The sequence below is a fragment of the Phasianus colchicus genome, chromosome 1 (assembly GCF_987193195.1).
Source record: "Phasianus colchicus chromosome 1, bPhaCol1.hap1.1, whole genome shotgun sequence".
NCBI classification, from domain to species: Eukaryota; Metazoa; Chordata; class Aves; order Galliformes; family Phasianidae; genus Phasianus; species Phasianus colchicus.
The window spans coordinates 99,581,671-99,608,786 of NC_143436.1; the positions used below are offsets into that span (position 1 = coordinate 99,581,671).

The 27,116-nt window shown below is 36.4% G+C and overlaps 1 protein-coding gene across 1 annotated transcript in view; it reads right to left on the reverse strand.

Moving 5' to 3' along the window:
* ROBO2 (roundabout guidance receptor 2) overlaps nt 1–27,116 on the reverse strand; it is a 1,058,225-nt gene that overhangs the window by 705,000 nt on the left and 326,109 nt on the right. The window lies entirely within an intron of this gene.

Genomic DNA, 27,116 nt, shown 5'->3' on the forward strand with positions numbered 1-27,116 from the left:
TTTTTTTATTTATTCATTTTTTTAAAGAAGTGATTAATCAGAAGAGCCACTGAGGAGTCAGCAATGTTGCCAGATGAGAGATCTCTAGGGTTACCTTTAGTTGAAGGTAATTACACACTCAAGTGCAGTAATACATTTAATACTTTATTTCTGCAAAGAATATTTATCAAAACATTCTCTTCAGTTACAATTTCTTTTGTCCTTTTTTGAATAAGAATCTATTCTTGAAAGGCAGTCTTAGTGGAAGCAATTTTGAAATTATTTCTGATAACTGGTCAGCTTGCTCTCCTCAGTCTCCATTTCTAGTTACTGCTTCCTGTCGGTTTATCTACATTGTTCTTTTCCAGTGCAGATTAAAATATTTCAGGTTTAATATATTTTAAATATCATTAAGAGACCCATTTGAGATGGAAGTAAACTTTACTTCTTTTCATATCATTTTAGTATGACATAAATATTGTACCATGAAAGAAAATATCTCAAGTTCTTTTCTTGCTTCCTGCTTACAACTTTAGTTGCATACAGATCTCAAAGAATATTTCTCTACAAAATAAGAACTCAAATCTCTCCTTAACCATCCTAATACAGTGCAGCAGACTCTCATTTCACACCTGGAGACACCTGATGAAATAACTGTCTTCACAGCAAAAAGCTTCATCAACTATTACAATTAAAGTTTACAGAGCAGACTTACAATCATAAGAGAATTAGCTTTCATGCTGAAAATATGAACACTTAAAAACTTCTCAACTTTTGTTGCCATCTATTTTCTAACCTTAGAGAACAGACACTGTAACTTCTATGATAAAATTGAAAACCAGCTACTGTTGATCTTAATGGAAACGAACAGAGGAAATGTGTTGTTAGCCAAAGGAAAAGTGAACTGTGTCATATGTAGATTTTAATATTTAATGAATCTATATGGCTGCAATCAATTATATGACAATTTAATTATATGACAAAAAAGTTTGATAAATAATATTGTGGTAGGACATCTAATTCATTATTTAACAAAAAAATCAATACTTTCATAAATCATACTTCTACACACACACATATTCACACACACACAAGATTTTTCAAGAAGGCAAAAATCCAGACTCCACAGACCATTTATTTTCTGGTCAGGACAAGTTCAAATTGAAGTTTAATCAGGCCTGGATGGGAATAAATTTAATATATATTTTTAAAAACTGGTAGATCAGAAATGATTGCTGTTAGACACTTCTCCACTGATAGCTTCCTGAAAATGTTGTACAAACAGAATGACAATCTTTTGTACTTACCAGACAAAGATGAAATACCAAATTCCACTATTCTTAATCACACAAAACTGCTGTTAAAGTCAACAGGATCATTGAAGCAAGTACTCGGGCAGCCAACTAAGTGTTTTTAGAATTAGTGCTCAAGTTTGGACATAACATTACAATCAATAACAGGCAACAAAGGAGGTCCTCCTGAAGGAAGAACCATTAGTGGAAATGACTTACAGCAAAAGACTGTTTCTTACTGCATGAGACATTCAGATAAAAGCAAGGTCAGGGGAGTCACTCTTGTGGTACACAATACTTTTGATGTGAGAAAATACACACAATGAGGAAGCCAGTCTAAGAGATTATTCGTTCACATCATTGTCTCAAAGCTTGCTGGGGACACAGATGGACAAATCCAAGCAAGTCCTGGGCAAGGGTTGAGAAATCCTTTGTCTGAAGAACACTGTTGGACAAGTCCTGGGCAAAGGTTGCAAAATCCTTTGTCTGAAGGACACAGATGGACAAGGCCAGGGGTAATGAGAGAGAGATAAGCCATAGATTAATGGCCATGAAGCAGTCTTTCATGCAGGCTTATCTCAAGGAAGATGGCCATCATGCTGCACATGACTCTTACCCAAGCACCCAGGAATGCCACGATGGAAGAAGAAGAAGGATAAAAAGAGGACTTACAACCATGAGGTTAGGGTTTCTGACAACAGATTCCTCACAAAGAAGAAAAAAAGGTTTTCTGGCAGCAGATTCCTCATGATGAAGAAGAGGTTTCTCATATGAGAAGCTTCAGAACCTGCCTCTCTCCCTCCTGGACTTGCTCCGTGCTCTACCAGTATGCTGAAGAAGAACAAAGGTGTCCGCCATCAGATTCCTCATTACAGAATTCCTGCATGCTGATGGACTCTCCTGGGCCTGCTACCTGGGTCCTGCTGCTTCCTCCCATACTTGCCCTGCGACTTCTTCCTGCTACCTGCTTGCTGCCCAAGGCCGGCCACGCTGCTGCTCTCCCCCTTCTGCTTTTGCCTCGGACCTTCAGAACTGTGTGCAGCAGGACCGCTGCTGGATCCTGGTGGTGACAATCCCCACTTCACGCAATTCTTGCTTCTTTCCTATCTTTTCTATTGCCCTCCTTCCCTTCCCCATCACCCTAATTCATAATAGTTGCCATTCTTCCCTTCCCCGTCTCCCTGATTAGGATTTATAATAAACTGGTCGGATCAACATTTAAATCATTGTTTCTTAATCTCACGCTGGATATACAGATATCAAAGAACCTCCTCTCCCTCCTATAAATTGGGGCGAGACAGCCAGTCAAGTGGAATAAAAGTGAGATACCAGGCATATGACAAGAGAAAAGTGGATGCACCAAAGTGTGCAGTGAAGTACAAAGTCCTGAATTCAAAAACAAGGAGAAGGTAGAAGTGAGTGAAACAAATGTGGGGATGAGATGCATGACGAAGAATTGGGAAGTAGCAGATTTCTGCTGTGTGGTTCACATAATTAAGAATTAAGACTACATGAAAAAAAAGCTTCTTCACCAATCACCTAAACTCTTCCCACACATTAGTACGTCTTGTATTCATGCCTACTGACTTATCATATGATACCTGACATTTTGTGTCTTCAGTCCATATGGCATGACTCAAGGGCACAATGCTTTCATGTTACACAAGATAATCCTAGTTCATTTTGGCAAGATTTTAGACAGATCTGCTTGCAGGGGTACTTTGAACTTGTGTAATGACAGTTCACACTGTAGTGCTTTCAGGAAATTTGTTCCTTAAACAAATGTTTTAAAAAATGACCACTTTCTTATAGATGTCCAGTCTACTATTTAAGTTAAGCATATGTAACAAACACTTTAACGATCTGCAGTATGATGCTAACTTTTTGTTTCATTATGAAAACATTGTCACTTTAATGCCTTATTCTGTTTTGTTGCACTTTTTATTTTTTATTTTTGTAAACACACTTGTTAGATAGCACTTGTTCCTCTTCTGCATTTTTGCAATCATGCTTTCATTACTTCACACTCTTGCAGAAGTTTCCTGGAATTGCTGAATGATGATTTTTCTTATTACTTTTTTAAGTGAATTTGAGAAACTGGGGGGGATCTAAGTAAAAAAAGAAAAAACAAAAACAAAAACAAAACAAAACAAAAAAAAACCTTAATGAATGAATTCCCCTTCCCCTGGAGTTTCTGAAGAAGATACCCTTGCTACAAATATAAACATACTCATCTACATACATACATAAGCAAATCAACTTGTCAATACCAGAAGAGAAAAATAGAGCATTCATTATTCTTTAGTGCATGAATTCTGCATATGATCTTAGGAAGCAATGCACTTCTGAAAATTGGAAACTCTGGAAACAGAATTTTGTTGTTGAAAGCAAATTTTTCCCTGTTGCTTCCATATAGCCAGACTGAGTCTTTCTGCCTCTCTTCAGAACTGTCCGTAAAGACATTTGCATTTTGAGGTGTTGCATGTATGCTTCTGAACCTGCCTTAGGTGAGCAAAAAAAAAAAAAAAAAAGGCACAAATGGTACATACAGAAGCATACCTGCAAAACCTCAAAATCACATCACAGTGAAAAAGTAGTCCAACTGGAATACTTAGTAGTGTGAAGACTTTGAATGATTGCATGTTGTCCATGATAAGGATATCAATTGTGCAGAGTGGCTGCAGTTAAGCAGCCCCAGGACTATTTGTGCATGGAAATGTACTTCCCGTAATGCTACTTCCAGTCAGCATCATCACTTTATCCCATTGTATTCATACCTCAAATGCCAGGAACTAAAAAGAGTGTCAGTAACATTACCAAATGGAATAACTCTCTTCTAGCTTGTCATGAGCACTTTAAAACTAAACTACGCTGTTTCTTCACAATGTATAAAAGACCAAATAAAATAATTTAATGAAATGATTTTTTTTTTCATTTTTACTTGATTACAAGTAGAAGAGGAAAAATATAAAATTATTTCCTTAATACAGTTAAGTTGCTGAATCTTTTGTAGTTACAACTCAAACTCTTATATTTGGGAATCTCAAAAGGTTTACTTTGTTTCCTGAGTATTGTAAAAATAATAAACTTTATTTCAGAATTTATGTTTTAGCATTTTATGTACTTCGAATTTGGTAATATTTTTTTTTCAGTTTTCTTCTGAACTCTCTTTCATTGCTTAGAGTATTTTAAATGATATAATAAAGAAATGATAATAAGTTTATTGCAATAAGTACCTTTATGACTTTTCATAATCACGGTTTTTCTTCTGCTTGCAAACAGTTTCTTTCAATTACTAATTATCTAATCTTGATCAGCTAAATTGCATGTTTGCTGTTTTCTGGATGGAACTGTATAGTTTAATTAGAAAAAAATATCCACAGACAAAAGTAGTATGAGAGTTTGCCATTGAAACTGTGTCTTACATCTATATTTGGAAAGTTTTGGTCTTTTGTCATTAAAATGAAAGATGCGGAAAAGCTGCTTTTACATCTAAACAAAACATCCTGGGTGTATGGAATACCAAGATGAGTACAATTCTGATTCTACTCTTAATTCATGAACAATACATGTGCACATTAGCAAAAAGTTGAAGTTCATTAAAATCTTACACTAAAAAAACATAAAATATGGGTTTGCTGCATTTTTTCAGCTTTGGAAAAAAATATTTTGAATGTCATAATACAGAGCATACTGTATGAAGTCACACATCACATTTTTAACATCCTTATAGTTTTATTATGTCATTTATGCAACTGGATATGCTTCAATAATCTACTTCACCATGGTAGAAGCTGTTTCCTTTTGCATCTCAACAAACACTCTACCTCATATGCACTTTGATGTTTAAATTAATTAGCATATAGATAACTAATGATGAAATTCCCATTCCACAATGGGATGGCATACACAATATTGTACAGTATTATTTAAGAAGGACAGCATGTGGTTTCCCTGCAATCCAAGTGTTAGTGGCTGAGGAAGCTAGGAGAAGGATAATAACAGTCATCAGAGTGCTTGACTGAATGCTGAGTGTGATTACTAAAAGCACTTTTACTTGTGAGTCTAGATGTGAAAGCATTTTGAACCATACATCACCTGAAAAGGGAGGCCTCATAGGAATGTTTTCCCATGCACCTTCAGTACTAGATATATAAGTTATATATCAGAGAGAGTAAACCAGCAAAATGATCCTGACAGTACAGAATTTGTAAGAAAAAGAACAAAAAGAAGGGCAAAACGTTAATTGCTGAGAGATCTTTCAGGAAATTAAAAAGAAAATTCAAATTCTGAAGTGTCCTTCTGAGGGAAGAAATAGATCTTTCCACACAAGTTTCACCTGTCAATAAATACACTCAAAACTAAAAATATTTACTGAACAGAGCACACTGAACTAGTAGAGCTTTGTACTTAAGTGCTTGTGGAGAATAGTTTAATTTGGCCCATGTTCTGATCCAGCTGACATACAGAAGGGCCTAACATACAAAGGCCTAGATTATGATTTCTACAAAATCAAGGGTGACGTTAACTCTCATCTAGACCCACAGTTCCATTCACTGGAGACTAATACTCCTTTAAATAGATTCATCTTAATAGTATGGATAAACAGTATGGAAGAGAAGTGCTATTGTAATAAATATTACATAAATATTATCAGTTACTCATATGCAGAAATATATTTTTGTAGATATAGCTGCTGCTGGAATTACCAGGCTTCACCAACACCATGGCAGATGAACTCAGCTTTCACTTCCTCTCTCTTGAAAAAGAATATGATTGGGGTCCTACGTCAGATTTCAACAACCTGAGGTCATATGGCATTATACAATACATGCATACAGATCTAGAGGTCCTTGGTGTCTGATAAAGATTAGAATCAAAAGAACATTGGCCCACTGGTAACTAAAAATAATAAAAGTTTCTCTGTTGTATTTCAACACTACTCCATTGGTCATCTAGAAAATGTAAGAAGCCATCTACTGACTTGAAAAGAGAAAATCTTGGTATGTATCACAAGAGAAAATACTGTGTGCTTGTACTGGAAGGCAACCAAGTCCTGAATCAGAAGCCTTAGTTCAGTAAAGTGCCAAGTTTGCCTTTCTCCAACTGTGACACCATGGATGACTGTAATAAAAGACAAAATTTTTTATACCATAAATGGTGATTGCATTTCTAGATGATTTAATCCCAGTTCCACATTTTAACTCATTTCATGGAAATGTAAATTTTCATCCTTTAAAGAAAACTGATTTTTGCATTGATATTTTTTGCTTCTCATTTGTAACTTTTAAAAATCTCTGTCTTGCTAATAGAAAGATACACACTGTGGATCTCAGCTGCCTGCTCCTAACATAATGCAAGACTCTAAAATGAAGCAGTTGATCAATCAGACAAATAATTCCAGGTATTCTATCAGATTTACAATTTGTTAAGGAAACTATTTGGCAGAAAACATTCAGTTTGTATGCTTAACATATGAATATTCATTGATATTCTTAATGGACAGTCTGAGTGAATGTCATTATTTCCTAGGCTAAATATTTACCGTACTTAACTTAGCGAAGAGGTATGTTAGAAAAATTGTGTTTCTATTTATCAGCTTTTGAAAAGAATGTATGGTCATCAACTCTGCAGATTTAGCAAGAAAAAGTTTTTGTTTTACTCAGTTCTGTGTCTGCAAGATGGAAAGAAGGTACATTATCCCTCACAAAGAAAAATAACAGAATATGCTTCAAAGACAAGTGTTGGAAATATGGTGATGTATTAAAGTGCACTGACTGCCTTCATCTTCATGCACTGTGCTACTGAGGAAAATATTAGCACCATACTTGAAAATAAAAGCAATAGATACATAATAATGCTATTTAAAGGCAGTTAACTCAAAGCCATAACTCATGTTTGGTACTTCTTTTAGCATCGGTCCTCAGCAATTACATATCATAAACATGGTAATAAAATTATATTGGATTTGTTACTGCTTATATTTAAAGATAGGGTATATGGATTTATTCCCAACAGTTAATGCTTTCTATTTACTACTTTTCCATTAGTACCTTATTCTTCAGCCTACTTTTCAATAAGAAATAGATGAGAAACAGCACTCGACATTTGTGTCACAAAATATAGAAGTAAAGAGACACAGTATAAAACATTAAAATTTTGCTTATGATCACAGGACACTACTTCAGTAGTTTCTTTTGGACCATTATAGCAGGATTAGAAATGGTGAAAGCAAAAGTGTTTAAATTAATTTCACTGAAGCTGAAAAGGACACTAGATATTTAATTGGGATTTAAGTCTTCAACATGCAACTGACAAGCTGACCAATATGAGGGTCTTTCATGAAAATTACTGCATGTATCAAAGTTTTAAATAATTCATATGAAGAAATGAAATGATCAACAGAATCACTGGATAATTAATGAAGTTGTCATCTTGAGAAGACTAATAATAAGCTACTCTTCAATAAATTGTCAGTGATTCCTTTGCTTGGACACAAAAGCAATTTTACTGTATGCTTACAAGCTAGTGGAATAAAAATAACAAAACTTAAAAGCAGTTGACTGGTTTTTGCTGGTTGTTCAGTGATTTTATATGACTGCATGAGAGTGGCTACCAAGTCAGCAGATAATTGGTATGGGTGTGACTTTACTAAACAAAAACTGTTACACAGTGAGGTACATGGAAAACATTTTTTCATAATAATTTTCTTTAAGAAAAATTCAAAGAAGTAGCAGCAACTGTAGTAAGATTCTTATACCTACTTAATCTAGTACCACTGTAATGAGGTGAATTGACCTGTGATTTACTTATTCTTTAATTAAAGATTCTGTTCATTTAACCATAGAGCATCATAGCAATAAAGCTATACTGAATAGATGGAAAAAAAAAAAAAAGTAATTAGCATAATGCTACAGGAAATCAAAAACTGTAATACAACCCCATTACATCTTGTCTATACTGCTCCCTCTCCAGTCCCCCTGTCCTACTGACAACACTGTATTAAAGCATATTAAGGAATATGCTACAAAAAGGAACTAGCACCTTCATCAAAAATCTTCTTAATACACATGGGGCAAAACTATGCCTCACAGGGACATTAAAACAAACATGAAAAATCTTCTTATCAGTACCTGGAATAAGCAGAAGTGACTGAAAAGCAGCAAAATATTGTTGGATCTCTGTCCAGAGGCACAAACAGTGGTGAAAGGAAAGTCTACTTTTTTTTTTCTTTTTTTTTTTTCTTTTTTTCTTTTTTCTTTTTTCCTTTTTTAGTGTAGGAGTTGCTAATCCAATGAGGGAAAGTGATTTCTGTTAATACATTCATTTTGAAAGTAATTAAAAAAACAGAGGCCTTCACAGGGATAAAGCAAATCGGTAGAATACAGAAACCTGTTAGAAATTTATTTAAGAAATCCTTAATATGATTCAGGCATTTTAGTGTCTGTGTGAACATGAGCTGTATACACTTACTTGGCAACAGACTAGCAATTATGTTTTCTCGGAGTTTCTAGAAAAAAAGATCCGTATTTCCCTCAGAATAAACACCCTATCATTCAGACTTTTCCTTCTCTACTGTTTTTTTCTCACTCATAGTCTCAGTGATTTCACAATGCCATTTGTAGCTCTGCTTTTCTACAAATCTAAGCAGTGCATGTAGCAGAAGCATTCCAGGCTGGGGTTTTACCCAGCAGCTATGCATGCCTTTGCTCGCAGGCTGCCATGGTGTGCGGCTGGCAATGGCTGCATGGCTCTTGCATGCTTCATTCCTGCTCAGTCACACTGTGCCTCTTTGTGTTCAGCATGGGGAACTGAAGGAAGCAGCCACAGCTCAGAGCAGCATCAGAGGCCAAAACGATGCCCACTTCAGGCATGCAGGACTGATTCATGCTCATATAACTCACACATCATCCTTTTGACTTCAGAGCAGTGACAATACATAGGATTGAAACAATGACTGAAATGAGCTCTATGTCTTAAAACAGTAAAGAAAAAAAAATAAGAAATGGTCCCAATATTTAGTCAGTTGATTGTGGACACAGTGTTAGCTACTGTTGGAAACTGCTTTAGTAGGAGGGTTGGATTTGATCATCACCAGAGGTCTCCTCTAATCCCTAAAATTCTATGGTTCTATTATATCCATACAAATTCTGAAAACCACAAACCCTCTGGGCATTAGTATTTGCAATTTGGTAATGGCTGTACTTCTTGTTACAGATGGAAGGGTTTGGAGAAGAAAGGAAGCTTAGTCTACTTAAATAAATTTCAGAGCAACCCAAAATTTATGTCTCCTATTTATTTCCATGGAACATATAACAGATATAAAGAACACTGTAGCGCTGTCAGATAGAGCAAATTCTCAGATACAAAATACTATTTCTCAACTTAGTGATCAGCATTACCTATGCACTGTCACCAGAGATGAACAAAAGCCTGCATGATGCAATAATGAAAATCTGCACCAGAAGAGGTGATCCACTGTCACTGTCTCCACTGCTGAAATGCACCACCCATTGTTTAATAAATATCCAGTTTGGTGGATATCAAACATTCAGCAAGCATCAATGAGTGCCAATGCACACAATTTTTTCTATATGAAGGAATTTAGTAACAGAGATTTTGTTCATGTACACTTCCACGTTGGATTGCCTCTTTCTGTCAGACTGCCCCTCTGTTGACATCAGTCACACAACAACAAAATGGGACACAATATTGGTGGGAAGGTTCAACTCCTACTGCCATACCACAAACACCTGCCTCTGATGTCATGGGCCAACATAATAAAATAGGAGGCATAATTTTCAGAGCAACCCTTGTAAATATATTTTAAGATGAAAACCTAAAACCTTACAACATTTTGTTTAAAGAGAGTTTCTTAAAAATGTAGTTTTATGCTTTTGTCAGGGATGAAAGCAGTACCAAATTTCTAACATAACATTTCTTACAATAAAACACCCAAGATGGAGTCAGAACAGCAGAATTTGTGCTACAGTCTTTGCAGACGTTCCAGTCACTTTGTGTGCTGTCCCAGGAACATCTGCTACTTTCTTCTGGGCAAAAACATGCTGTTTTTAACTTGTCTTCCATCTACCCAGAGGCAGTGATGGTTTTCCCTTTCCTTTTAACTCTTACACGGCATCTTTTTCTAGTGCACACTAACAGCACCATGGGTAAGCAATCAAACTGTTGCTAATCATGTGAGCAATTGCAGACTTCACAAATCAAAGTGTGGTTTACTGGTGCTTTGTGCAGCAGAATACTAGGCAGGCTGTTTTTAAAACTCTCACAGAACAATCACTTTAGCTTTACAACCAGGGAAATCCCAAACACTTTCTGGGTGCTTTTTGAGGCTAAAGGAAAATCAGCTTCCCACCAGGGATGGCTCTAACTGAGGAGAAACGAGACAAAGAAGGCTGCTGCTATGTGCACATATCAGAATTTCTGTGCCAAATCCCCAGCAGTGCTTTAGGAATAGCTCTGGGATCACAGACACATTTAGCTTCCTACCTGGGAAGCTGCCATGTACAGATTAACAGCTGTGATTCTGCTATATTGAAAATAAATAATGAGGGGAAATTTTGTATCTGCTTTTATGAAGAGGATTCTGTTTCTTCTTATATCTGCTCAGTTTCTATTCTTACTACCGGATCTGAGTTAGAGGTTTTGAAATGAGCTCGTTACCAGATTCTAAAGCAATACAGTTTTTTTTTTTTGTAAGCATAGCATACTGTTGGGTACTCACATTTATGATAACCATTCTTCTGAAACCTGAACACACACATATGCTACAATGCATCTACAGGGAGGTGAAAGAATATTAGAAACATCATGTCATCCTTTCTTTGTGCTGTTAGATAGTTCATTTGCAATTTAAAAATTGAGTTAGATCACCATTTGCTCAGATATTTCTTTAGGTTTATTTGTGAAAACATATGTATGTTAAATGTGATAGCTTAGCATTGCACTGGTAAATCTGGTTTCGTATTGTCTGGGCCCTAGCACAACTGTCACTTTGCTTCTGTGAGAAGCCAAAGGCAGTGTCTTTGTCAAGTTAGAGAGAAGGATACACTGTGAGACAGACGGTGGAGAATGCATGGCTGGATGATTTTTTTGGAGGTAGACTGTGGGGATGAGAGAGCAAGGTTTGCTTTTTTAAGGAGTGCAGGCATCTAACAAAACCCATCATTTCAAGTTTTCATTACTTCTTATACAAAATAATTGTTTCCTGATTGCCATGAAACAGCACGCTAACGTGTGAAAGTACTGTGGCAGCTGTGGTGGCAACACATGCCATTCCTGTGCACACGCTCAGATTTTTTCTCACGAGACACTTAAACATATGCAGTGAAACATTCAATACATGCAGTTAATATCTAACTGTAATTCCTGCATGTGTTTGTGTTCTATATTAGCAATGTCTAAAACAACTGCCAGCTTTTACAAATAAAAGAAGGTATGACAGCATTCTGCTAAGATTGCTATATCCCTATCAAAATAGAGGGACTGATTTTGTTTTTATAGTCATTGTTTGGCATTCCTTATGGAGGAAGTAATTAATACAACCAGGCAAGAGCAGCACTGTCTTATGGGATATAAAACCCTTTTGTAACTTGATTCGCTTTTTTTTTTTTTCCTAGCTATAATACTTCAGTAAATTATCCACCTTCTCCCCTTCATTTGTTTATCAGCCAAAAATGAATAAGAGACAAAAGAATGAAGTATAATGCCAATTACATTGTCAGAGTGACTGGAAACTTTATGCTGCAGATTTGTCCTTCTGTGCTTTAAGACAATTCCTGCTGGAAAAAGACAGATGATCCTAGACATTATTCAGTAAGTGCCATTTGTATGTCCTTTCACGCAAACACATGTTAGTGATATGGATGATTAAAATCCTCCAAAGCCTTGTGTCCTGCCTAGACTCAAATTCTGCTTTTGTTCTTCAGATTCCAGGGCATTTTGGAACACAACCAAAACAGTTGTGGATGAAAGAAATGAAAGCTGAGATGTGTACTGAGGACCACACTCTTAAACAGGTGAAAGAGAGGATGAGGGATAACCACGTGGGTCACAGTTCAACATAGGATCCTTGCGTTCTCAGAGAGTGATCAGTAACTCTCAGGGAGTCTCTGAACTCAGGATGTGGCTCCAGCTTCATGTGTTTTGAACTGCTTTTTGGAAATTTACTGGTAACCTCTGCGCTGTGTGAAACCAACTTCTTTTCCTAGTCATGTAAATAAACAGGTCCTGCATTTCAAATGAAAAATATATCAAAGCTCTATCACGTAGATTTATTTGCATAAACAGATACAACTTCTATCTCTGCTCAAAGATATTGCTGTTTACAAGCACACTCATGCCTACGGCTTCGCTGGTCCTACTTCATTCTCAGTCAAATTTGTGCCTGCTTTTTTTTTTTTTTTTTTTAACTTTACCTGACTTTAAGAGATATAAAATTATTGCCAGTTTGAGTTTATTTACATCACTGTATTTCTTAATCCACTTCACAGCTGATTTAATCTACTTCACTGTCTTAAATCATTCAGTAATCTTTTCATCTCCCCCCTTCATTTTAAGAGAACAAAGAGCAAGTACTCAAACATAGCAATTACAAAAAATCCTAAAATCCTTCCCCTGAACCAAAGAGCAGGCAAGTAACTGCTAAATCTAAGAATAATGCACTGTAGTGGGATGGAACTGTCATCTCTCTGATGAGAGTTAACTTTAAACTCTTTAACTTTATAAACTCTTTAGCTTTATAAAAATCCACATGTTTTGACAACAGGTTGGCCGTTGACCCTTGTGGTCAAGAAGACCAGTGGTACCCTGGGTTGTATTAAAAAAAGTGTGGCAATCTTTTCCCTCTGCTCTACCCTGGAAAGGCCACTGGAGTCCCTGTCAGAACCTTCTTTGTTTTTGGCTCAAAGTTTGCTTCCTGAGGTATTTCTTGTGATAAGACTAACTGATTTATTGAGGAGGCAAGTGATGGGTGCTGCCATGTGACAATCTACATCACTTTGTGGACATTTGAAAGCATTTTCCTTCAGAGCTGTTTGCCTCTGGAAGAGAATGCTCAGGAGTGTTTACTGGTGGAAGATCTGGCCTGTGACCAAATAACTCCAGCTTGGTATGGGAAAACTGGGAAATGATACCATCGTGTCCTGTGAAAAACAGGAGGCAGGTGGGCACCTCCCTGTTCCCTTTCATCTGTGGCAGGCCAAGCAGATGGGAACAAAGGAGTTTCTGCTGAGATCCCCAAGCCAGAAGCTGCCTCTCCAAAGAGAGCTGATTCAACCACTTTGGATTCAAGCTGTCACTCCAAAGATAGCTGACTCAATCACTTTGGACTTACAAATATAAGTTTGTACTACCATTGAAAAGTCGTCAGCAACTGAACAACGCCCATCAAACCACCACTACTGAAGACCAATGACTGAACTACGAACCACGCTGGACACATCGTGATGACTGTTTCCCTCTTGCTCCCTACAAAGACCCCTTGCTTTTATTTCCTATCTTTTCTATCACCTTCTTCCTTCCCTGTCTCCCAAAATGACTAGGATTTGTAATAAACTGGTTGGGCTAACATTTGACCTGTAGTGTCTTAATCTCACTGTTGGGTATACATATATTAAAAGAAATTCCTCTCCCTCCTGTAAATTGGAGTGAGACAGTCCCATGTCCTGTCCTGGGCTCCCCGGTTCAAGAAAGACAGGGAACTATTGAAGAGTTTAGTAGAAGGCTACAAAGATGATGAAGAGTCTGGAGCATCTCCCAGGAGGAAAGGCTGAGACCTTGGACTGCTCAGCCTGGAGAAGAGAAGACTCAGAGGGGAACTTATCAATGCTTATGAATATCTAATGGGAGGGAGTTAAGTAGATGGGGTCAGGCTCATTTCAGTGGTGCCCATTGACAGGAATAGGGGAAATGAGCACAAACTGGAACACAGGAAATTTCATACAAATATGAGGAAGGACTTGTTCACTGTGAGAGTGACAGAGCCCTGGAACAGGCTGCCTAGGGGGTTATGGACTCTCCTTTTCTGGAGTTAATCAAAACCCATGTCATGGTTTTGTGACTTTTAGTTTTCGGTATTCCACATCATAAATCATGTGGGGCACTGGGAGTATAACTGTTAATGCTCAAGCTCTGGGTACCTGTCTGGAAGAGAAGAAGAACTACATTCCCCAGGGGACTTTGCGGTCACAGAGAGTCTCGAGATACAACTCCTGGCAAGGTCACCTGATGGGCTCTTCTTCGCCTGCTCTTCTTCGGCAGGTCTCCTCCCATCTCCCTCTTGCTCAACTGGACTGTGCATCTCACCTCAGCGTTGTGGTGAGGCCTATCCACCTGTCAGACATTCTCTCTCTCATGATGTTTGATTTTTTAGCTTCAATTGTAATTATATTGTATTATGGTGTGTTATCTTCCATTCCGATAATATATTTAGGAAATTAGTTTGTTTCTCCTCAGATCGTTGCCGCTGTTTTTAATTATTTTGGGGTCCCCTGTTCCCTTTTTCCGGAGGCACGGATCTGCAGATCCCTCCACCCCGCTAGTCACGGAACTGGGCCGAACCAGTCTGTAAACCATTGTCAACCCACCTGGAGACCTACCAGTGTATGCTCCTTTAGGGAGCATATTTTAGCTGGGGGTTGGATTTGATCCCCAGAAGTCCCTTCCAAATGATATGCTTCTGTGACTTTGGTATTACATTACCAAGTTTGGATGGTCGTGATCCAGAAAACATTAAGCAGGTGTTTTAATAAACTGTTCTAATAAACTGCATTAATATTTGGCTTCCAACTGGGCCCATGCAACAGAATCACATGCACTTGATTTGAGAAATACCAAAGTCAGAAATGCTCTGAACAAGGTTACATGCTGGGTTGGCTGGTTCAGGTTGGAAGACTTAAGAATTCAGTGGTAAAATCACAGTAAATACTATTATTATAGGTATATTTTTTAAATAAAAAAATAAACTCATCTTATTATTTAGCATGCCTGACAATCATCTATTAATTGATGGACACCACTGAAAAAAGAGAGGACAAACTGAGCTACCTAAAAAAAACCTTAAAATAGACATAAAATAACAAGCTAATTTCTCTGTGATTTTGGAGCTTGAAAAGCTCCTTTGGTTTCAGTGGAGTTATACTGATTTCCATCTGTTATACATCCATTCTCTAGTTACGTACAAAACTTGTTACTCATCTACATTTTTTTGTCTTTTAAAGCTGAATTGGGTTCAAAAACCAAACCCCAAACAAAGAAATCCTACTGAACCCTCTGAATGTGCAGTTTTCACTTTACCTTTACTTTGTTTATCTTAAAAAACATACATGCTATTAATAAATTTTATTACAAGGTTTAATTTGTATAACATTTTCTGTTACAATACATCTGCCTAGAATGATGTTCTAATCTTTTTTATTACTGTTTGTAGATGAGTCACTGTTAGAAAAAGGGTATTCATAAAGTTTGGAATGTTATCCATGCATTTTTGGGGCTTTAGTGGGCAGCTACAGAATAAATAACATTCTTTTTTGGCACTTAAATTTTGGAAGGAAATAAAACATTTCAACATAAGGATGCCAAAACAAACAACACAATCAAAACTGATAGCGGTTGTATAATCATTCTGCATATTTTATTGGCACACTACATTTCTGAGGGGTTTGTAAGGAATGCAACTTGATGACAAACTGAACTCTGCCTATGAAAATCAATTATTTTGACTGGATTTTTAAAAGGCATTTCAATATAGTACCATCACTTATGAGGCTTGAAATGCACTGGAGCACAGCATTTCCCATTTAGCAAGCCAAGAATATATCTTGTAAACTGTAGAAAGTATTTCACTGCATATGCAACTACAGTTTTCAGCTGGGAGAAATAGGATCATTGATCTGATTCACAGTCATCTCCTTGGAGTGATTCCATCCTTTGTGAGAGTTCTTCCCCAAGCCCGCACATCACCATATATTCTGAAATCTGGGTTAGAATTCTCTGTGTGTATGTCTATTTGTCATCAATCCTATTGAAATAATTGATTATTCATAGATGGATTTTTTTATTGGGTAACACTAGACATGACCCGTGTAAGTTTTTCTGAGAACAAGATCAAGTGTAAATAGTTTGCAAAGGGATACATTCCACTTTCAACAGAGATTTAAGATTAAGAATAAGCTGAATCTGCATAAAAGATCAGAGAGAGCTATTGAAGGTCAAGCTCTGAAATACACATCCTGAAGTATATATAGTAACTGAAATAAGAGGATGCCATAGGCAGTATTTGATAGTCAATAACGTTGAAAGTTTAGCATTCAGATTCTGCAGTTCACCATCTTCAATTCTTTGACATTAGTGCAATAAATCTTGCAAGTATTAAAATATATGCAAATGTGGCCTTATTTTCTTCATACATATTACATCCTTGAAGTTCCCAATTTCAAGTTCACTGTAATCATTAGAAGTAGGTAGTTACTGAAAGAATAGATTTTTCATTGTTACAAGCCCTTAGAGATTTTGGGAAAATACCAGCTTCCGAAAGACTTACGACAAAACCACTGGAACCTGACTTGTGAAAGAAACTTGCAGAATGAAGTCCAATCCCCTGTTATTTCAGGTGGCCATATCATGGAATCTGCTCAAAAATAGGATTAATCTCCATCTTAAAACTAATTAACTTTTTGGCCCCATGACTCCCGATGGGAGACTGTATCTTCCAGCATCTCATGGCTCTGCCAGTTAAACACTTCATTTTCAAAATACATTTATCTGCAGACGTTTTACACCTGGCTATTTCTCTAGTGATATTTTCCCTCAGCTCTTTTTCCATTTTGTTTTTTCCTGCTGCAATAGTTATAGGCAGCAATACTAAAGCCTCAGTTTTTTTTTTCTATTTTGTCTTAGACAATATCCTTAATTTTCCTCTTATGGAATGTTTGCTATCCCTGGTCAATCTAGTAGCTTTATTCCTACAGTCCGTTCCACTTTCTTTTCTTTCTTTTTTGAAACTGGTTGAAACTGGGTTAAAAGCACTGTACACTGTATTCCAGGAACCTACCAGTGCCTTGTACAATGGTCACACACAAACATCTGTCTCTAACAGTCCATTACTTCATAGCATTATAGGGTCCATTTCCCATTCTCAGGGCTGTGTCATATTGGTAGCCCAAATATCCTAGTGCTGCCCAGAGGAACAAGAGAGACTTTTCTCCCTCACTTATTTCCTTTTCATCAAGATCATGCAAGTCTTTCTATGTAATAACTTTGTCAATAGTAACTTTTACCAGTATGCTTCAATGTTTATTATTGAAAATTCTAAAATATTAAGTAACACTTATCCTAATTCTTGACGAATCTCACTAATGAATAGATGACTCTTCTTTTTAATTTATTCATTAATATTTGCTTTGCTTTACAATTGCTCTACTAAATCTTCTCGCGCTTCACTAATTATATTTTATCAAACGCTTTAGTGAATCCAAATAAAGGATATAAGTGTGCAACAGAACTTCTCCATTTATAAAATCATTACATATACTACATCCAGATAACATCTACTGTATTTTCCCTTTAATGCTTAGTGTTTTTAAAAAATCTATATCTATTCCAGAAACTTACCAATTTTGAGATACAACCAGCAAGCCTGTTTGCTTTTACATCTCTCTTACTGAGCAGTTCATCCGCTCTCAAAAAGTTATTCCTTCATTTTTCAAACTTTGCCTTTCTGAAAGTATTTATTTTTTTCTGTTTAATTTTGGCTGAATGAATTAATGAATGCTCAGTTCGATACAAAAGTGGCAACAGTAACTAAAATTATTTTAAAAATAAATCTATAGAACTAATTGACAGTTTAGCGATAAATGTTTGCTGCTACAAGCATCATTACTTTCAGTAGTAATATACAATGCATTTCTAGGAAGACAAGATGTTTCACTGACACATTGGAATGAACCAGTTGCTAATGTTTATCCTACTAATAACACTACAGATGATTCATGTCTGTATACAGATCTGTCCTGGGAGAAATACCAAAAACTCTCCTCCTACCATGCTTCCCCAAGGCAATCTTGATGTTAAAGATATTCTGTTTTATTCATTTTTCCTCCAAATCTTCAATCAGTAATAATTTTTTTCTACAACACATTTCTTTATTTAACAGAACATCACACACCGTATCTTTATGTTCCCTAAAGATATCCTCACCACACAGCATGACTGTGGCAAATCTGACTTTTTCTGTTCTTTAGTGTTGAAATCTGTTCGTGGGTCAATTGTTAAAACAACTCAGCTATACAGCAACCCTTGGCTGCTTTTCACACACACACACACACACACACACACACACACACACACACACACACACACACACAAAAAAAAAAGTAGCTCTGAGAGCAGGAAAATTAATGAATCCTCATTACCTAAGGAATTTTGCCTCTTACTCTGCCCCCTTTACTATCCGCCTCCTGAAATCAACTAAAACAGAACTGTAGCCACAAGGGTACTGGATAACTTTTCACATCCAGCACATCCTATTCTCTACTTCACTCAGTGTATGGACATAACAACTCTCAACATGAAGCTGACCTGTCCCTTTGGATCTCATCTGAAATCCTGCATCATAAGTTCAAGGTTTGGCCTTCTGTTTTTCAGTTTTTGATCTTGAAAATATTTCTGCTAAGTTTCTCTGACCCAGTTTTCTAGATGAAGTAGGCAGAACTCTTAAATTCTTTGTTTTATTTATCTAACTATTGATCTAGTAAATTTAACACTCTTTTTCTTTTATCGTTCTGATACTCATTTTCTCTTCTATCCTAAACTAGATGAAGAGATTATGCAGCCGCTACTGAATTTCCCTGTTCATTCCTTAAATTAAGACTGTTCTTATCAACATCACAGAATCTGACAGAAAAGCTAAATCTTTAGACATCCATCAGAAATTATCAGTTTAATCAGAGATTAAGAGAACTATCTTGTAAGAAAATATAGTGCCATTGGGATTTATCCGTGAGAATTAATTGTATTACAAATTGTGTTAAATGACATTGGGAGTCCTAAACTTCACATTTCTATGCTGAAAAATAGTAACATCAAAAGATACCATTCCTATAAAGTTCTCAGGTGATTAAGAACAGATATCAAGTTCAGAAATATGTCAGAAGTGTATCTTCAGAAGAAAATACTAGAAGAGACTGTTCCTGAAAGTTACTTTCAGAGTGACCTCAGAAGCATGTTTGCTACTCTAACTGAAATTAAGTAAATGTCATAAAAAATGATACCATTACAGAAAGATATTATACATACAGTAAGACAGATGCACATTAGGTGCTAATACTACAGTCCTATTTACAGCTTTAGAGGTGAGATCATCTCCCATGCAGGGAGTGCAGCAAGGACCATTCGCTTAGTGAATGGACATGAGAAGAGCTTCTGTAGGACAGTCTCAATAATAGTAGGTCAACTCCACAGTGCAGATTTTTATGAGGGTGCATGCAGATTCTTTTACATCACTGGTGAAAACACTTAGCTAATGGTGGTCACTAGGTTGAAAAATAGTGTTTTGTAGCCAAGAGATTGCTCTATCAAATGACGGTAATGGGCTCTTTGTAACTGTTTTAGTTTCCATGGAAATAAATAGGAGGCACTAATTTCAGATCAATCTCCATCTGTGTATGTGTATAACTATATATATTAATATGTATTGCAAAGCTACTAAAGCAAAGGCATTATGAATGTTATCCTTGATTATTCAGGTCATGTTAAAACTGGAAGCCATTTAAGATGTTGGGTGCAAAAAGAGTAAAAGGAACACAGAATATATTCCAACTGGTCTTTTAGTATTGTAATACTAAGTTTAAATAATTAAAAAAGGATGTTCTGATCATCTTTGTATAGCTTTTGCTCTTCTTTTCTGAAGGCTACATCTAAAAGCTGTAGGGTTTTATTTATACCCTTAATCAGACTTCCAATTAAGCTGTCCTGTGGATAACACTGTAGGAAATGCACTCTCCTGCATCTCAAACATGCAGTATGAAAAACTGGAACATTTCTAAATTTTATTATCTGAAAATATGCACTTCTAATTCTCAAAGATTTTCACTTCTTTATCCAGAGAGGAAGTAGAAAACCAATGACTACACTTACGAAAAGATGATTTCTTGTAAAAGGGTAGATAAATGTTTATGTATTATAATTTCTGAAAGGATACAAAAAAAAAAAAAAAAAAAAAAAAAAACCAACACATTTAAGGAGCATAAAGACAGCATACAAGTGCAATATGATATATAGCACAATGGATTAATGACAATAGTCATGAGTATAGATTGATTATAGGCATCAAACTTAGCTTTGATTTATTATGCCTACATTAAGGATTACATAGTTGAGAGAGAAACATGTTTGAAGCATCTAAATTTGATTCAAAATGTATAAGTGTGACCTTTCTGCACTGTCCTATTTGAGGATGACTATGCTATTTTACATGCAGTATATGTCTAGGTCTCTACCCAACCCATGGTGTATGGGAACTGTTGAGTCATGGCCTGAACCACTGATTGATCACCTGGGGAAAGGACCAGCTCAGCCCTGGAAGCATAGGTGAAGGCAGTTCACCTGTGTGATCAGAAGGGGGTGCACTGGACTGCAGCCTGGATGCACCTCTCTTAGACCCTCTATTTAAGGGCTAACTGCTCTATCCTCTATGAGCCTAGATCACTGGGGACTGGTGAGTCTTGTCTGTTTTTTTTTTGGTTTTTTTTTTTTTTTTTGGGGGGGGGGGGGGGTTGTTGGTTTGGTTTGGTTTGGTTTGGTTTTTGGTTGTTGTTTTTTTTTTCCCCCTCCTGTTTCACTTTTGTGTCGCTTCACTCTTGTATCACCTTTCCACCCCACTAATCTTTCCCACTGTAGCACATGGTAAGTATGGACAGCTGAGCTACTTTCACAATGGCATAAATATGATAGTCAATTGACCTGGAAGGTGATTGCAGTGACAGCGGGATTGGTCTCTTCTCACTGTAGACAGGATGAGGGGAAATGGCCTCAAGTTGTGCCAGGGTAGGTTTGGGTTGGATAAGAAAAAACTTATTTACTGGAAGGGTGGTAAAGCACTGGAATGGGCTCCCCAAGGAGGTGGTTGAGTCACCATCCCTGAATGTGTTTAAAAACTGTTAGGATACAGTGCTCAGAGATGTCATTTAGCAGAGGATTGTTAGGGTAGTATGGTTAAGTTGAGGTTGGACTTGATGATCTTGAAGGTCTTTTACAACCTGAGCGATTCTATGATTCTATCTATTGCACTCAGTAACAAATTTGTTTTGTAGCTGTATGTTCTTAAGTTCAGTACATATCTGTTTTTGATGATAGCCCTTCAGTGCATGTCCCACGTGAAACTCATATGCAATATGCGATGTGCAAGGTGCTGTTTTCCTTTCCAGCTGGTCACCCTGGAACAGAGGCAACAGGTCTGAACCCTTTGCAGCCAACCAGTAATACTGCAGAAAAAAAGTACAACTCCATTGGGAATTTTCCTTTTCAGAAAAGAGCCCTGGGGTTTTCCTAGAGAAACTCCTCCCATTTAAAAACTGGTAGATAAGAAAGTGTGTCAAAATGAATCACTAAGGCCTAAGTAAGCTAACCCCTGCTGAAATAAATGGGCAGGTTGACTTATGTCACTCTAGAGAGCTGTCATGTTATGACTGTACCCTCCTCAATGGACTGTGCAGTTAAAGATACTGTCTAATGATGTGTGTCACCACATAACGATAATGGTCTTCATGGAGATTCTCCTTAATGATGTGTATTACTTTGTAATGATAATGATCTTCTTGGAGATAGACTATAACTTTAATACCACAACCCCACTGAGGAGTCTATGCTCAAAACATTTCGACTCTTGCCCATGACCTCTGTTAGCAGCCTGTTAGTCAGCAGGTAGTTATCAGAATGCAGAAAGAGACTCCAAAGGGAAAATAAAATTAAAGTTAGGGGGCATAAGCCTTCCAAGATGATGGAGAAAATATTCTACAGAAGAAAGATGTGCATATATCCATATTAATTTGCATATATATAGCATGGTTTTCCTCCATTATGCTTGTATATTCTTCTCAAAGTACATGTGGAATGTTAAGGTTTTTTCACCACTGCAATACATTAGAGTTTTCATCTGCAAGATGAAAAGCAAATTTACATCAACATTCCAGTAAACTTGACCTTTTGTTTGTTGGAAATTATAAAGTGACACAAGTGATCTTTTGTGCTGATTTCTCTGCTCCTCCATCACTCACTGAACATTTTGACCAAGGCTCAATAGTTCTACTTTGTAGACTTACGCCCCAAAAAATGCACAAAATAATTGTAATTATCAGGACACTCAGCCAGTGTTTCAATAAAGTGAATCACGTTGTTTCTGAAGTTTTCCAAGTGTGTTTAATTTGACATGATGTGTGTCCTATCATTATCTTGAAGAAAAAAAAAAAAAATCAAAGACAAAAAATAATAATAAAAAACCCAACAACAATTAAATTCAAAACAGATAATTAGACAAATGAAGTTTTGCAATTGAATATTTCCCACGAAATTGAATATTCTTTAAAAAGAATATTTCCTACTTCAAGATTAAAATCCAGGCAAGCTACCTTTGTATCCAAATTTTGTAGACACCTGGCCTTTTGTAACAGACTAAACAATTATTGTAACATCTAAAAGATTCTTTCTATCCAAACCACTTTGGGGGTGGGGGGGGGGTCAACTGTATGCTTTTTAAACTAACTGAAGGATGTACAGGAAAGCTGGGGAGAGACTTTATGAAAACAGAGTTCCTTAAGAGATCACAAAACCTTCTCTACTTTCCCCAGAGCATGGCATCAAGTTTGTAATAAATGAGGTTGGCATTAAAAACTACAGAGAGAGAATTCCAGTCTAATGTTGGGTTGTTTCATTTTCTTAACACGTACTCCAGATTCTCCAATTTTAATTTTCTGAAATGCCTTACAGAGTTTCTTTTTTTTTTTTTTTTTTTTTTTATCCACTTGGATCTTGCCATTCTTTGGATATCCCTTTCAACTCCTTCATGTTTCATCATTGTAAATTCCACCATTAAATTGCTTTATCCTTATTTTTTATTTCTTCAATTATTCTGCATTTGAAAGACCATGGCATTTATGAACTCCTTAAATATGGCAAAAACTCTTTAAAAAAAAAAAATAGTTTTTCACTTTTTAAAAGTCAACCTATTTTATTCACAGGGTTGGAAATAAATGTTCTTGAAGGTCCCTTCCAATCCAAGCTATTCTATGATTCCATGAAATTCATCTGTAATGTCACATAATTTTCTATTAATACAGAAAACAAATTGAGAGGCAAAAAAGTTACATGTACTATAATTCAGTTCATGTAATTTCCTCTACAGGTTTCAAATTTACATGAGAATGAGCTAGACATAACCTTAACACATGTGAAAATCAGAAAAAGAGCAATACTATTTGCAAACTGAGAATATTCAATAAGAAATTATTGTCAAATTGTTGCATATCATTTAATTTTTACATATTCGCTCTTCAGAATTTAATAATGCGATTTCCTTCATGATGCCAAGAATGTAACTATACCATTTTACACAGCTGGTACCAATGACATTTCAGCAGAGTGTAAAAAAAAAAAAAAAAAATCTAGCATTATTTATTGCAAAGTTTAATAGTGCTGTAATGTAGAAACTTAAACATCCACAGAAGCAAATGAAATATATCTTAACTACTTTATCTTCTACTTTAGGCCTATCTTTTGTAGGAAAACCAACTGCACAATCACATTACTTATATATCAAAGATACTCTCCAATATTCACTGTGAAATATTAAGGAAAAGCATTCTAAATAAGATTTCATTATCTAGACAGCTGATTTTCTAAAATTTAACAGTGGTTATAATATCAGGTTTCTAATCTACATGTTCATTTTGAGGAACGGTTGTTGCTGTGATTGAATGCCAACTGATTTTAAAAGATTTTAAGAGGCACTATGAGCAGTTCTACATAAAATACATCCCATTTTGTGCATTTCAACTTGATCCTTTACTGCTCTAAACAAATTGCTTCTAAAATAGGGAGGGGTAGGCTAACAATTTTGTTATCCTATTACCTCTTGGTAATATTTTAATGCTCATCACAAGAGGGAGCTATGTTTTGAAAAATTCCAGTTTTGCTGTGATGCTCCCCGGCACACAATCAGTGCGTCAAAATACTTTCTGTGTTTCCTGAGCAGAACAGAGGTTCAGTCTGTCAGGTCAGAGTCAATAAAATCTCTCAGGTGCTTCCACTGGGATTAAGTGTCAGTACATAAACCTAGAGGGAGGTTAGTTATTCCCAAGTACAAGAATCAACCCCTGCTTCACAGTAACTAAAAACTACTTTTCCTCATTTTTTTTTTTTTTCCTGCTGTGTTTGCTACCATTTTATTCTTGATATTTCTGTTTCACACCATGTGATTGACAGAATGGAATAAAACATATGGAACTTGCCAGAAATCAGTACAAATACAGTAAGATAAAATTGGCATAGACTACTGGAAAATCAAATCTCGTTAACAGATATGAGTTGCCATATGATAGAATAGAAACAGTTTCCAAACTAAATCAGCAACTTCAGCTATGTCCGAATATTATGGTTCTTCAGTGTTAAAGAAGGTCAAAACTAGAATTTTGCTTATTTGTGTTACATCTATAGCAGATGATTGCATCCTCTGCAAAAAACTAGCACATATATTAAAGTTCTGGACATCAGAAGAGCTTTGAAAAGTGAACTAAAACTCTACTTGTCTCTTGTGAGGTTCCACCTGGTGTACTGCTTCCAGGCCTGGGGTCCCCAGCACAAGAAAGACAGAGCTCTTGGTATAAGTCCAGAGGAGGGTCACTAAGATAATCAGAAGGCTGGAGCACCTCTCCTATAAGGGAAAGTTGAGGGAACTGGGTTTGTTTAGTTTGGAAAAAAGAAAGCTTTTAGGAGATCTCATTATGGCCTTCCAACATTTGAAGGGGTCGCATAAACAGGAGGGGGAAAGACTTTACAAGGGTGGATAGTGATAGAACAAGAGGGAATGGTTTTAAACTGAGACTGGGGAGATTTAGGTTACATATTAGATATTTTCATGCAGAGTGTAGTGATGTTCTGGAACAAGTTGCCCAAGGAGCTTGTGGATGCCCCATCCCTAGAGGCATTCAGGTCCAGCTGGATACTCCAGGCAGCTTGGTCTAGTGGTTGGCAGCCCTGCACATAGCAGGGGGGTTGACACTTGATGATCATTGTGGTTCTTTTCAACCTAAGCCATTCTATGATTCTATGAAAATAAGCTTCTCTCTTTGCTGTTTTTCCTCAATAAAAAGCATGGAAGACAAGGCTACAGTTTGTGCGTGTTCCATATAATAAAATAAAATACCAGAATAATTATATTTTATGGAAAGTGCAATGTGGTTTCTATGAAGTTTTTACCTTTACGGAAAGATGAACTCTACTGCATCATAATCACTATCAACAAGTTAAATTTATGCATGGGGTAGAAGTAATGTATGAAACCCTATGTTCATGATCACACAGTATTAACTGCTCTATTGCTCTATTCTGTGGTCTTCAGTAAGCCATGATCTGATTTGGACAAATTATGCAAAAAATAAAAATAAAAAAAAGAGCACAATAGAAACTTATTACTAGGCAAATTAGCAAACATTAAAAAAAAAAAAAAAAAAAAAAAAAAAAGCTTAAAAAAAAATCATCTAAAATGTGTAGTTCCTCAGCTACAGTGGAACACTTTTTCCTCCACAGATGGAAAGAATTAAAAGAAGGAAATCAAACTAAGCCAACAATTAAAAGTGTTAGCGGTAAATTAACAGTTTGTACAGTAATGTAAAGCATCAATTGCCAACTGTAATGAAATGCATTATTAAGAACAATACTCAAAAAGACATAATCTGAAGGAGTTATGTAGCATGGGAAATATTTATTAGAGTGACAGCATAAATATAAAACAAGTGAGACCTATCATTCTCTGCTCATGGGTTGCAGATTAAAAAGGAACACATATTGACTTCTTTTCTATATATTGCCTGTGAGAATCAAGGATGTGTACTTTGGGGTATTCTGCAGGGAAGAGCGTGTTCTAGGCACTAGAGGCAGTAAGTGGATTATAATGACAGAACTTTTGCAACCAAAGTCCGAACTGCGGAACTGAGGCTGAGAGATAAACATTTTCCCAGCATGGTGGGTTTGCATGGTGCAAACCACTATGCCTTCTGCTCTAGCTGAGTCCCAAAACTCATCTTCCCCACTGAAAATGTTTCAGATAGAGGGCATGCATGCCCTACATACTTTCTTTAATCAAAAAGTTTTGAAACACACTATCCCTTTCCTTTCCCATTCTCTATAGATTCCAACTAAGTCAAAGTAACAAAAAGCTATTGAGTTAAAGAGGATCATTGAGCAGGGCAATATAAAAAGCTATATAGACATGTTGCTATAAATGTGATTATGCAAAGGCCTGTGCCCTGTGCGTAGCAATGGATGTTGAAAAGCCAGGAAGGAAGTGGTAGAGGAGGTAGCATGAATCATGCCTGAATAGAATACCTGAACAGGTAGTGATATTACTAGGCTACAGAGAGGAACGGGACACGAAAGAAAGCTCAAAGTTAAAAGAGAGATCAGAAAAAGTTCAGAAGGGGTATAATTCTAAAACAGACTAGCTGATTTTTTTTTTTTTTTTTTTTTTCCTGAGGAATTGTATGTAGGTGAAATAAGAGAGCAAATGAAAGAATTTGAAAAAGGGAAATGCTAATTTTAACATAATTAAGGTGGTAA